At 34.6% G+C, this 15368-nt stretch overlaps 1 protein-coding gene across 1 annotated transcript in view; it reads left to right on the top strand.

Moving 5' to 3' along the window:
- Dach2 (dachshund family transcription factor 2) overlaps window positions 1-15368 on the top strand; it is a 511747-nt gene that overhangs the window by 411550 nt on the left and 84829 nt on the right. The window lies entirely within an intron of this gene.

The following is a 15368-nucleotide window of genomic DNA, read 5'->3' as shown; positions in this document are numbered from 1 at the left end:
GTCATGTAGCTTTGTCAACCAAGCTCTGACAGGGTAAAGATAGCCATATCTAAGGAGCATGGTGTCTAATCATTCTAGACTATAAGTGAGCACCTTATTCTGTGAGACACTGTTATAGAGTGTAAGAGGAAAGAAACGGTGAAAGACAATTGATCACATGCCCTGTTCTACACAGGCAAATGCACACCTGTGCATGCACATGTACAAATGCATACACAATTGTGCAAGAAGACTATATATGTATATGTCTATGTATACATGCATACATAAAATACAAAGCCCAACAAACATTAGGAAGTTATAATACTTTGTTAAACAGTCAAAATCACATGTCATAATTTTTCAAAATTTTGCGGTAACTACATAATGAGAAACAAATCATACGTTATAATTACTGCTGTTTCTTATTATTTTGACTCATCTTTTGATCTTCTATTTCAAATAGCAAATAAACCTTACCTTCCAATATGTATTTTCTTTTGATGAGGAGATGATATAAGAGTTTACAGGATGTTCAGAGATGAGTCAAACAGTCAATCCCATTAGTTAGTTCCTTCTCTTCATTTATTTAACAAATATTGTACCCCAAATATATTGATCAGTAAAGGAAAGGGATAAGATATGCTTTCAGACATACAAGAATTCACAGCCTAAATATGAGGTAAATGAGTTCTCAAGTTAACTTTTATTAAGACAAACTAATGTATAATATATGAAAATAGCCAAATAAAATAGAGGAATTCAGAGGAGACATAGATGAGATCAAACTTGGAGAAGAGGTGATAGAATGTTAGGAAATCATTACAGTTGATGGACTTCAACTTGGAAAGTGATCATTTTTATAAAGTCTTATATATTTCAGTCAAATGGAAGTCTGTTTACTGTATATAGCTCTGAATGTGTTGATTGTCTTATTTGTTTGAATTTTTCACATAGTTTTATCTGAGAATTACAGTTGCTTTTGTAAACAAAATGCCCAAATACATTACTTAAAAACAATTGAATAAACATCTATTATTTTGAAACTGTATAGCTACTAATAAGAAACAACATCACAAAAAGTTAGGAAATGCTATTAAAATATAGAAAGTTAGTAAAATGATACTAAAGTACAAGAAGGTACATTTTGAACGTTCATCTTTATTTTAAAAGAAATTGCTTAAAATGAACTTGTTTTTTGAAACACACACTTAAAGTTCAATCTGTTATATTGTTGGGGGCATTGGGCAAGCATACATATTGAAAAGTTTTATTATAATAATACTTGAGGATGTAGAAACTATTAGAATAAAGCCACATTTCTTCATTTATATTCATAGAATAAATTCTGCTAGAAGTTTAACCAAATATCCTTAAATAAATGTTCCTCATTGTTTTACAAAATGTCTAAATTAAATTCAACATTGGTCCAAATTATACATAATCATATACATTAACATTTAATATATGGAAATAAATGTCTTAAGTATGAAATTTGGCGTCTTTATAACAAATTTACCTTATTTTCAGTAATGTATCAGTGGCTTCCTTCATAAAAACCTTTGGGTTTATTAATTAATAGAATCAATTTAAAATACAGATAAATATCAACATTTGATATGTAAAATGAGGGAATAAGTTTCAAAAAGCCAGTGAACTTAATTTTACTCAATTCATGAAAATTCACAAAATATTTGCCAAACTGTATATATTAATTTTCAGTTTATTCTTATCTCTATGTTTACAAACTGATAATAAGTTAATATGCTGTAATTGTCTCCAATTTTCAAGTTTCTTAAAATGAATACACGTATGAATGTAGTGACAATTTATAAAAAGAGAAACCATGAATTTGATAGCAATGAGTGTGTATGAGAGTTCTGGGAAGGATGAAGGGAAAGGAAAAATATTGTAATATTTTATAATCTCAAAAATAGAGCATTGAATGTTATGGGGTAGAGACAAGTGTGATTTCCAGAATATATATATATACATATATATACATATATACATATACACACACACATACATTATTTTCATCTTGTTACAATGCATGTTTGGCTTTTTGAATACTCAAAAATTGAATTGACCATGACATTAAGTGTACTTAATTATGAATGTTCTATGTGCTTAGTCAAATTACATTGAATATTTTATACAAATAAGAGAGCCTTGATTCCTATCATTGATTTACAAGTTCAGGTTTCTAGCTCTAATATTTGAGCTATTATTCAATGGCACACCTGGAAACCATCTCTTAAGAGCAAAACCTGTTCTACTGACCACACACACACACACACACACACACACACACACACACAAACACACACCTTGACTTAAGTCAATTTCCATGACACAAATATTCTCATCATGATTGATTCCATGCTCTCTAAAAGTAAAGCAATTAAATCACAAAATGACAAAATATTTAACATTGACTTTGGAAAAATAGGCTTCAACAGAACACATTTGTCTTAAAGCTTTAAAAATATGAAATCTTTTGCAAACTAACCCTTCTAGGTTAATTCCTGAATGTTCCTTAAGCTAAACAGAAACAAACATTTCCAATCTGTTTGCCTATCCATTTGTAGGAAAACATAATATTAAAATTTTGTAAAATCTTCAAAAAGGAATATGCAATTTGATTCTGAATTTAATTTATACCTAGTCCTCTAACAAAGAATGACCTCAGATGGTTGGATACAATAGGATTTGAACCATTTGCTTCAATTTATATAAATATGGCCACCACAGTGTGAAAAAGTTTCCTTCCTCCCAAAAGGGAAAAGAAGTTATAGATGTGTTTTGAAGTCTTGGGCTTGTGAAAAGAATTTTTTTATTGTTCTGAATCGATTTCTTCAGTTCTATGGGCTTATTATTTTTAATAAATTTTAGCTTCACAGAATATTCCAACTATATCTCAGATAACTGACATAGTGGACACTTGCTCCATGTTGCTATTTCAATTAATCATGATGAATTCCAAAATTCCTCAGTTGCAATTAGTCTCAGTTTAATTAGTCAACAACTACATTTCATTTGTGGCTAATATATTAGGAAGTAAAAACAAACAAGATTTCAATCATTACAGAAATGCTTATTAGCTTGAACTGCATTAACCAGTGTAGATAAAAAGTTCAAAATCATCAGTTATCTTTCAAAAATGAACAGTAAGTCTATTTAAGAACAAAACTGGTAGCCTAATAAGATGGCTAAGTGAGTTGGATTTTTTTATGCCAAACCAGATTACCTAAATTCAGTGACTAAAACCTGCATGTTGGAAGGAGAGAACCAACTCTCTTTAGTTCTCTTCTGACCTCTATGCATGTTCTGTGACACACACGTGCATGCGCGCGCGCGCACACACACACACACAGACACATAGACAGACACACAAGCACCATTCAACATATTAATGAACAAATAAATGGTTAAAAAAGAAGCACATATCAACCTGTGTACTTCAGTTAGCCTTGTGATTGTTCAGAAAGGAGAGTTTGCTGATTATTATTGCCTTTGTTATTGTCAATTTGAACAGAGAGTAAACATAATTTAGTAAATAAAGACACAGTAACTTATTATTAATTATGTTGGCCGACCTTAGCTTCAGCTTGTCCCGCTAGCTCTTGTAAATGAACCTGTTTCTAGTCAGCTACATTTTGCTATGAGGATTTTTACCTTTCTTTCATTTTGTATCCCCTACTTTCCTTCTTCTTCTGTGTCTGGCTGACTGGGCCCTGGTGTCTCCCTGATATCTCTTTTACTTCCTGGCCCCAAATTCCTCCACCTTCCTGCTCTCTGCATGGGCATCCTACCTATACCTTCTTCCTCACTATTAACCGCCATGTCACAGCAAGTCATATGTTCTTAGGGTGTCTGCAGTATACCACTCACTGTAAAAGTACTTGGTCCCCAAAACTGATTGAAGCTGATAGAAATAGTAATTTTGTGGTGCAAATTCAAATGCCTAGAAGGAAATTTGACAGATATGTAACTTAATAGCAGCTCTTTCTTCATAGGGACCTATGACTGACTACCCTACTCACAAGCTTTTGTTCTAACTTATAGTGAAAGACTAGAGTTATGTAGTGTGAAATGGACTATGAATCTATTTAGAAAGATTTTCTTAAAGTTTCTTACAATTCATGAAGTTCCAGCCATTGTTATACCAACAGGCACATCTTATTTGACATTATAGCAGTGTATCGCACAGAGTTTGCATTAGAACTATTGACAATGATTCTAGAAGAACAACATTGAAGAAATCTCTCAGTACTTTGGAAGTTAGCCAGTAGGGAGGAAGCTTGATGTCCCCATGTTCTATATCCAAAGGATATTTTATCATGAGCAAGAGTCACTTACATACTAACTGTTATGAATTCAAAACGTAGCAGTGATAATAACCTTAATTAACTTTCCTTGACCAGTAGTGTTTTTTAAATAATTATTTTAAGTGTTTTAGAATTTCATGCATATATAGTGTGTATTGAGCATATCTACCTTCTATTTCTCCAATTCCTCTAAGACAACCATATTCTCTTCCAACTTCATGTCCTCTTTTTTTTTAAATATACTGAGTCTTATTAGTTCTTTGTATTTGCACGGGAGTAGGACTAGCTATTAAAGCATGGATAACCTACCACAGATGACATTCATAAAGAAAACTGTCTCTCCTTCCCCCAGTAGCCATTAGTTCCCAATATCTTTGTACCTAGGCTTTGGGCCTTCAAAAGACTCTCCTCTCTTTGATGAAATTTTGATATTCTCCATCTTATGAAGGCACCTACCACTGCTGTGAGTTCATGAGGCAACAATCTTGCAATATCCAGAAGACAACTGTTATTCAGCAACTTTTCCAACTTCTGGCACTTTCAGTCTTTCTGCCTCATATTCAATGATGTTTCATGAGTCTTTGGTGGTGATGTTTGTAAAATATGTCAAATTTTGGCCAAGCATCCCAAATACACATATTTTCTGTTCATTAACCAGTTGTGTTGAGTCTCAATATTAACCACTATCTGCTTCAAGAAGACATGTCTCTGGTAAGGACTGGGAGCTGTACTGATTTATGGATGCAAAGGTATATATTGAGAACACAGTCTAGTATTATATCCATCAAGCAAAATAAGAGTTATTATTAAGGATGTGATTCATCCCTAGTTTAATTTCAAAGCACGGTGGCTTCTCCATGTTCCTTTTCTCACCCTCATGGAATATATTATCTCAAACTCTTCAAGTTTCTGTTTCTGCTTCTACTATTAGGCCAGATGCTTTTTCAAATCTGTAACACCTTTAAGGTAAAATTTTACTTTCCATGAAATAAAAATTTTCACAGGAGGTATGGGCAAGCCTTAAGAAAGGTGACCACCATCCAATCCAATTAGATTTCAGTTGATACCAGGGGTCAGCAACTAAGGAGATATTAAACAAACACATCAACATAGTTTAATACAGCATGAAACATCATGAGAAAGATTCCATGACTTGTATGAATTGTTCATTAAAAGAACAATATTAGGTATAGCAGTATGAATGACAGCTCTTATCATATTAAACTTTCTATAATCTCAAATCATTTTTTGTGAGCCATCCAGCTTCCTTATCCTGGGGTGCTGCTTTGGGCCTCTTTTAGATGCCTATGTCCAATCCTGATGAACATATTGGGCCCTGTTCAAGCTGCTTGACTTGGCACAGAGCCTAGACACAATGAGCTAATTCTCTTGCCTGCTGTGACTGTCACTCTGGTGGAATCTTGGATCTGACAGAGTGTGGAATTCTGCAGTGACTTTCACTGGAACCTCTTCCTTAGACAAAATTTCTGAGAGATTCATCTACTAAATGAACAATTTCAATATATCTTTCTGAAGTAGGAAGATGAACAAAGCTTACTGGGACAAGGTTAATCCTTTAAATTTGCACTGTTATTTACATATAAAGTCTTAAGTTAAAAAGAACAGATTTTTCTTTCGGTAATATTTCCTTTAAATCCATCTCAGTGCAGGTCATGCCATATTTGCTTTCTAGAGATCCAGACAAACCTTGTTGCTTGGCTTTCTATTTTCTTATCTTTTTCCTGATCGTGCCAAATTTCACAAAAGACTAAATCACTCATATTTACCAAAGCCTCACCAATAATAATAATAATAATAATAATATAATAATAACGATGATGATGATGATGATGATATTCTATCATTGGGATCAAGACAACCACTAAAACTTATAGTGCCAAGTATCCTGTTGAATTAACTTAATTCTTAACTCTTGTTTACAAATACCCATGAGGCTCAGGAACCTCACGTCCAGATCTTTTTATAATTTTAATCTATCTCCTTTGTCTTCTAGTCTCTAATTTTCAGAAAATAAAAATCAAATGTTTCTAATGACTCATATCAGCCAGTCATTCAGAAACCTTTTTCCCCTTGCATTGCCTTAGATTATGAAGCCTTTGTCTTCAGTGAGGAATGAGTATTTTCATTATTTATTTTCTTTTCTCAGATTGATTTTGTCTGCCTTTATATCCAAGTTCATGAGAGACTCTTTCATTTTCTATTTAAAAGTTCTTCTCAATTTAAACACTTCAGATGTGGAACACTCCTGGTATTACTGTGCCATTATTAAGGCACCCCTCTGTATGTTCAAACATAGGTTGCCCTTCCTTCTATTACATAGGCCATATGTGAGAAGAATTGTCCAACATTTTTACCTTTTTCTCTCTCCTTATTTACTATCCAACTCTTCCTATAAGTTTCAAGTTTTAGGACCTGAGGATTAACACTTTAGTATGCTACTCATATTACTTTTCCCCTTTATAATCTCTTCCTAATACAGTGAGTAAGTGCCAGCAGGCTGTAATATTAACCCCAATTACACACATTATTTATTATGCAGTACAGTGGCCATACAGTCAAAACTGCTGCAGTGTTTACCTGAAATTTTGTCTAACTTGTACTACTCTTAAGGACTGCAGAATATTCTCTAATTATCAGTCTGTTCATTTTCAAGGCTTCCTAATAATAATGTGTTAAACTATACTACAAGGAGGTGTATAACTCCAATCATAAAGAAGAAGGTGTTATCTAGGGGTTCCGTTGAAGACCACATGGCCCTCTAATGTGGTTAATCAAGCCAGAGAATACAGCAACCATTGCAACAAGGAAGCACATTATCCTATACCATGTGGGGAAAGGTAGACATGTTGAGATGGTCCAGGGAGACACTACCCCCTAAGAATGATCACCACCAGTTGGATACACCAACACCTATTTTTTGGGGGTTGGCATGTAGCCATTCTTAGCAAATTTAATCTTTGGTTCTGTTAGGTTGTCTTTGGGCACCATCTGTGTTGTGTGATGTTCCTCCTCAGGTGATGCAAAAAAAATGTTTATTTATCTCAGATAGGGTGGTCACCCACAAAGAACCAAATAAATTATCAAATTATCTGCAAAATCTTGCTTAAGGAACCATTACATTTATTGGGTTGATTTATAGAAGTGCACTTGAGGAGTTACTTATTAGGAGCACAGGTGATTTAAAGTCAGTCTTGTTACTGACATATATACCACAGCATTAGTGACAATTCAAGAAAGCTCTAACTATGAAGCCCCTTCACAATTTATCAAACAGACAAGTTCATCAAAGAATCTGTTCTCAACAGTGTCATTACTACTTATGTATCCTTTGGAAGGAGCTTTTCTAATCTTACATTAGGAACTTCATGAGTTTTCTTTCTTTCATGAGTCTTTAAAGCCTTAATACTCCAGGATGGACTGTTTCACCTCAGGGATAAGAGCTACATAAAACTTGAAAAAATATGAAAATAAAATAGATATAGGACCAAAACCTGACTTGAATATTTTAATACCATTTAGGAGTTTAGTCATTGTACTTTGCTTTTAAATAAGACTTAATCATAAATAGGTTTTTTACAAGACTGTATAACATAATAGCTATTTGTGGGAATATGAACATTGCTATTGTCAATCTTTATCATGTGACTCTTGTCAAATTAGTCAATCTCCTTGTATCTTAGTTTGCAATAAAATGAAGAGGGTAACTATACCTACTTTGGAGCATTAACATAATGTTAAATGATACGAAATTTGTAAATATGCTTGAAACAATGCTTGGTATATAGTGTTTAGTGTGTATTAGGTAATGTTAATTTATTATGTTTTATAAGCCATATGGTAATAGCTGTTGTAAGGAGTTTGCTTGTTGATACTGGCTACACAGCTAGCTTAGCCCCAAAATAATCACACAGAAACTGTATTAATTAAATCACTGCTTAGCCCATTAGCTATAGCTTTTTATTGGCTAACTCTTATTTTAATTTATCCCATTTCTATTAATCTGTGTATTGCCACATGGCAATGGCTTACCGGGTAAAATTCCCAGCATCTGTCTCTGGTGGCTCCATAGTGTTTCTCTCTGCCTCTGCCTCCTTTCTCCCAGCATGCCAATTAGTTTTCCCTGCCCACCTATGCTCTGCTCTACCAACAGGCCAAGGCAGTTTCTTTATTCATTAACCAATAAAAGCAACACATAGACAGAAGGACCTCCCACATCAAATAGTTATGACTAATATGATCTATAACTAGACTAGAAGAGAATAACTTCTCTTTGAAGAGGTTCTTATGAGAGATCCCTTATTAGTAAGTATGTGGTTACAAATTGCTCATCCATTAGGCTTATTTTCATTGATGGGTCCTTCTCTCGTACCTTGGTGGTTGCTTGTGCTTTGATTAAAAAATAAGTGGGTTCTATGTAGTTGGGAACTAGAAAAGGATACACACAATACTTTTTAAGATTTCATTATAGTTGTGTGTGTGTGTGTGTCTGTCTGTCTGTCTGTCTGTCTGTCTGTCTGTGTAAGTATATGCAGACAGCTGCCTAAAAAGAGCAGAAACTGGAGTTACAGGCAGTTGTATTCTATCTGATCTAGGAACTTCGACCAAAACTTGGATCTTCTAAAAAAGAAGTATAGGCTTTTAACTGTTGATCCATTTCCCCAGTCCAAAGGTGCACATACCAATATGAAAGTAGATCTGCACCTTTCCCAGAGAACATGGGTTAAAAACTACTAAAATTCATTATATAGATGTTTGAAAAGGTCAATCAAAAAATAAAAAAAAATTGACATCAGTGCTAATTTACCTTAAATAATCATTAAATGTTTTCATTTGTGCTATTTAGTCTTTTGTTTTGAGGTTAGGTATCTGTGTGCCATATAACAACGACTGGCCTTCCATCTCTCAGAAATACGAGTTGTGAGCAACTCAAAAAGTATTTGTATTAAGGTTAAGAATTTAATGTTTATTAAGCTTGGGCAATTGTTTTCAGTGTAAATAATCGGCAATATATGCTTCAATTCCACAAGTGGAAAAGATAATAGTTTCAATCAAATGATTGCCATAGCTGTTCTTGTTATTTTGTCAGAAACTAGTTTGGAAATGTTGCTATGCCAAACACATAGTACATTTTATTTCTGGCTCAGATCCTTTTAGTGTCAGCTTAGCTATTAGCATCTGTAGCTAATAAGTAATGTAACCATAACATGAATTGGAAATTGTATTATGATCATTAGCTTGGCAGGTGTTATATATTACTATATGTGGCAAAATTCTGAAGGCAAAAATCATGACCCATATGTAGGTACATACCAGTTTGAGACCCTGGTGTCTTCTATATTATTTTCTGCAGTTGTCAGAAGCTTTGCAATGTCTTTGTGCCATAGTTTTCTCTGATAAATCTAAGGAATTTAAGTAGGAAGCAGTTATCTGGCTGTTTACCAATATCATCTGCTTAGCTGTGTTTCTAGTTTGGCCGAGCAGCTGGCAATTAATGAATTGATAGGAAATGGTCATAAGGCAGTGGCATTAGCATGTGAACATCTGGCATTAAAATTAGTCAACACAGGGTTTTTAGTGATTTTTTTTTTTACTGAAAATCACTACTTAAATCTTATTTCAAATGTTCTATACAAAAACAAAGCTATTACTATCTTTTAGGACATGAGATAAAGATACACTGTATCCAAGAGGAGAGTTGTTTGTCTTTGTTTATTTGTTTGGGTGGGTGGCAGAGTTCCAAGTCCACAACATAATTTAGAAGGCATGCATTTTCCACTGAATATGCATTCTGCAACTTGAGCCCATTTATATGCCGTGAATAGATATTGCAGTTGATTCCCTTAATCTGTCATCCTCTTCCGGGATAAGTTGATCACACAGGAGAGGTGAGAGGGCCCTTTATCCAAGCCTCACATAAGTTACACATTTAGAGATGCAGAACATTTTAGATTTTTCATGATGGTATGTTCCAGCTACACTCCAATTCTGGCATTATTTCTGATGCACAATATTATGTTGTCTTTTCCAATTTAGAATTGATATTATCACTCCAAAACTAAGAAATGAAATCCTCTAATATCTAAAGTATGCTTCTTAGTTGTAGATTACTAAGCCACCTGCAGAGGTAAAAGATAAGAGTTATTGTTTCATAAATTATTAAATACATATACATACATACATATTCATAAGTCCAATCCTAGAATAGGGATATTCACAATTACCAATTGGCCCTTTTTTTCTATTTTTACCCAATAGACTCCTATGCTATTTTCTTCTAAGTTTGTCAAAAATGATATGCTCATTTATTAAACTTAAATAAAGGAGATAATTTATGATTGTGAGATGTATTCTGAATGTTAACATGGATTTATGAAGATCAATAAAATATACTGATTTTATTACTTTAACTATCAATTGTCTAGATATCAAATTATACCCTAGAATTAGTAGTAATCTAAGTGAGCAGAAACAATGAACAAACCTTTTATCTCCCCTTCTTTATTTTATTTAACGTGTCAAGTTTCAAGCTGTTCTGTTTCTGTCGAACGTTGATGAAAACAGAGAAAGATCATATCAACCACATATAAAATATCAGGACAAATACATGAATAGAATGACTAGCATTCAGATAAACGTCCAAACACTACTCCTAAATAGTGAAATGCCATTTAATCCTTTAGAAAATCATTCGTAGATTAACATTAACTCAAACAAAATCAAAGTAAAAAGGCAAGTTATACATTACGTTATTCCATTGTATGCTTGAAACAATCAATATAATAAAGTATCAGAATAAAAATGTCAAAATGTGGTAGTCATAATTAAAAGGCAATGAATCACATGTGCACTTGCATATAATCAAATGACAGAAATATTCTGGGTATACTACCACACTCAAAGAAGTAAAAGTATATGGAGATGAAGTACATGATCTTCATAAAATTATTGATACTTTAATGTTAACCATGCAAATTTTACAAATTCTTCCTTTGTTAAACCCTGTAAAAACTAAATCTTCTAAGAATTTCTACTATCTGTCTGAATAATCAATATAATTGAAAATTATTTAAGATGATGTATGTCTTCTTTAACCATTTGTGATTCACCTCTAAATAAGGAAATGGTAAGTTATTTCTCATAGTGGTGCTTTCGTTGTTTTTTTTGTGTTTTTTTTTTTTTTTTTGGTTTTCCGAGACAGGGTTTCTCTGTGCTTTTGGAGCCTGTCCTGGAACTAGCTCTTGTAGACCAGGCTGGTCTCGAACTCACAGAGATCCACCTGCCTCTGCCTCCCAAGTCCAAGTGCTGGGATTAAAGGCGTGCGCCACCACCGCCCGGCTCGTTGTTTATTTCTAACCATTGGACTATATAAATACTTGTTAGAATTGGAGTTATGTTTAAAGATAATTTTACTAATTATAGGAAAAATAAGGATTTAATTGTGTGTTCATATGCTGATTTCAGAAATTCTCCTTTGCTATTGTGAATCTGGACAGTTCTGCAGTGCTTTTCAGCAGCTACAGCTGGTTTTGATGGGATGTGAATGAAACACAAAAAGAGGAACAGGGTTGTATGAGTCATAAATGACACATAAAATGAAGTCATCAATGAGTAAAAATGATTGGGTTTTAGAATTACAATTTCTTTTTAAATGTCCTTATTGATTTGTTGCAAGTACTGTTAACCCTGTATTTGGCAAATGGTAAGGGCATTATCACTTGCATTCTCATTTGTAATAAAACAGTTTAACTTGCTGTGAAATTTTAACTAGACTGAGACACAACAGTAGCCACCTAATGAACCAGAGCACATTGCAGTTAAGTATCTAAATAGATGCATACTGATTATAGGGCTGAAAAATGGTTGTGTTTACTTGCAAAGAAGAAATTGTTCATAGAGCTATCATTATTTGGGGGAAATTAACCTTCTAGTTCCATAAAGATTTTTTTAAACACTCCTAACTGTAAAATGATATATGAACTGGACTTCTCTAAAGTGATTTGCAATAAAAAAAATCTGACTTTCCGAATGCTTTAGAAAAGTTCTTACTATTCCTTTGTAACTCTTATTAAATTTTTTAAACAAATTCATATATTTGGATATTGCATTTTGATTACTCTCAGACTATCCCTTTTTATTTACCTCTCATGTTGACTAGTTCCTTCTTCCCTTATCATCCCTTTCACATATTTGCATATTTTTGCTGTTTGTGACTCTTTGAACTTACCCAATATCAATATGGGTATTACTATAGAGTAAAGCCTGGTAGGACATGTTGAACTAGTGAGTACATTGGCCAGTCAGCCATGGGCACTAATTAGCAAGGCAATACTTTTGTAGCAGGGTCCATCATGATGATAATGGAGATAGTGACATTCTTTAGTAAAAGAAAATACAACTACATGTCACAAACATTTGCCTGTTAAAACTTTTTACTTAGCACAGATACAAATGATCATGAGAGATATTAGAGTACATATAAGGCAAAAGGTTAAATGAAGGTTTCATAATAGTATGATACAGCTTCTGTGATGTCAGTATCCATTATGGGTTGGTACGTTGCAATGATGCAACTGTTTGAGGGTCACCCATACTTCTGTAAATAACCCCTTTCCAACTATCTGTAAGAAAACCCAGTAATCTCATTGGTTCACTACACTGGACTTTGGAGGAATTTCCCTTTGTTTTGTCACCTGTTCCCTATCTGCAGAGAATAGATGTTTGTATCATACTGGGAAAAGTTAAAATAACAAATTGGCACCCAATGTAGATTATTACGTAAGGAAATATGAACTTGGAAGGTGTGGCTTGTGCCCCTTGCCTGGAGGCTGTATTGTGTGGGGGTGATGTAATTCATGTGGGCAATCATCCTCTTATGATATATGGTAATGCACCTTCTTGCTACAGTGGGAGTTTTGCTCTGGGCACAGAGACAACTGAGGTTGTACCATCATGAGATGGAGTATCCCCACGACACCATCTTCTTCCATGTGGTATGGGGTGGTATGTCTATTTGATGAATGGCCTCTACAATATCAGTGTGAGGATATCCCGAAAATACTTGAAGAATTAGAAAATGAATCATCGAAATCCTTGAGAATAGCTCAAATGAGAAGAGATTGTTTGCAAGTCTTTACAGAAGTTGCAAAGTTCCTGTTATACATATCATGTCTTCCAATATTGAGTCATTTATTGCAGAAGTATTACAAAGTAGCAGGTGGGTGCAGGATGAAACTAGCATCCTCCACTTATTCTCTGATTTGGACGGTAAATTGGATAACAGAATAAGATGGAGGTTCTGGCTTGCCATTTCTTACACCTGATGATTCTAAAGAGAAAGGGAGTTCAAATTAGCTCTGTGATAATGAGGCCCTGCTGAGCTAGCTCCCTAAATATGGAAACTATTTGAAGAGTCAGAGAGTGAAAAGAAAGTAGAAGAGAAGAAAGACTCCAAGTGAGACCTTTGATACAAAGGAAAGAGTTGACTCAGTGTACGGGAAGATGCCTTGATAATGCACAGATAGGAGATACAATTGATACAAGTGATGGCTGAAATACTTTTGTGCTGCATCATTTTTTCCTAGCATTTTACTTTAGAATTCCCTTAGTTGTTTACACCTGACATGAACTGATACTTGGAATACATGATGATGAGCCATTAGAGATTCTGCCCACTCTCCGTTAAAATTTTCCTTCTGTGAGAAATATATTCTTTTTTTAAAATTTTTTATTGAGAAAAAGAAAAAAAAGTTTCCGCCTCCTCCCAGCCTCCCATTTCCCTCCCCCTCCTCCCACCCTTCTCCCCCTCCCCCCACTCCTCTCCCCCTCCTTCTCCAGCCCAAAGAGCAGTCAGGGTTCCCTGCCCTTAAGCTTTGAATATCTTACAGATTTTGGAAATCACCTAAAAATTATAAAAAACAATTTTAAAAAATATATCCTGTGGGATGAACAGCACTCCACAAAACCATATTTATATACATATCATAATGAAAAGTTAACATAGCAAACATATGTAACACGAGGGTCTGCTTGTTTGGGTTTCTGTTCTGCCCAGTTCTCACAGCTGTTTGCCCCAAAGAAATCACACAGAGAGTCTACATAAGTTATAAACTGATTGGCCCATTAGCTCAGGCTTCTTATGAACTCATAACTTATATTCACCCATTATTCTTATCTATGTTAGCCACATGGCTCAGTACCTTTTACAATGGGGCAGGTCACATCCTGCTTCTTTGGTGTCTGGACAGGACTGGGGAGGAATGGACTTCCTCCTTCACAGAATTCTCCTGTTCCCATTACCCCACCTCTACTTCCTGTCTGGTTGTCCCACCTATACTTCCTGCCTGGCTACTTGGCCAGTCAGCATTTATTTAAAACTTAATTGACAGAAAACAGAATTGTCTCACACCACTTTTCCTCACACACACACCTTTGGTTTAAACAAAGGAAAATATCCATAGTCCATTTATTGGGAATGTGGGCATAGTATTCCAGGCTACTTTCTGCTAGTTGGAAGTGCTGATAATCTTATGGGGACCTAAAGAAAATTTAGAATTATGATCAAGTCCTGACTGGAATATACTGTGAGTCTCGATCGTCTCAGGCAGCAGTCTTGAATCTGTTCTGGATGTAGAACTCAGACATCCAGGCTCTATTCTTTTCTGTCTAGAATTACTTCCAAAGCTCTCTCGGGTTTTATGTGGATGCAGTTATCCACATGAGGGCCTGCTTGTTGGGGTTTCTGTCGTGCCCAGTTCTCACAGCTGTTTGTCTCAAAGAAATCACACAGAGAGTCTACATAAGTTATAAACTGATTGGCCCATTAGCTCAGGCTTTTTATGAACTCGTATAATTTATATTAACCCATTATTCTTATCTATGTTAGCCACATGACTCAGTACCTTTTTCAACAGGGCAGGTCACATCTTGCTTCTTTGGTATCTGGACCAGACTTGGGAGGAATGGGGTTCCTCCTTTCCAGAATTCTCCTGTTCCCATTGCCCCACCTCTACTCCCTCTCTGGTTTTCCTGCCTATACTT

Source organism: Microtus pennsylvanicus, chromosome X, assembly GCF_037038515.1.
Source record: "Microtus pennsylvanicus isolate mMicPen1 chromosome X, mMicPen1.hap1, whole genome shotgun sequence".
Lineage (NCBI taxonomy): Eukaryota > Metazoa > Chordata > Mammalia > Rodentia > Cricetidae > Microtus > Microtus pennsylvanicus.
The sequence above is the reverse complement of the archived record's forward strand: the minus strand, read 5'-3'. Positions and strand labels throughout refer to the sequence as shown.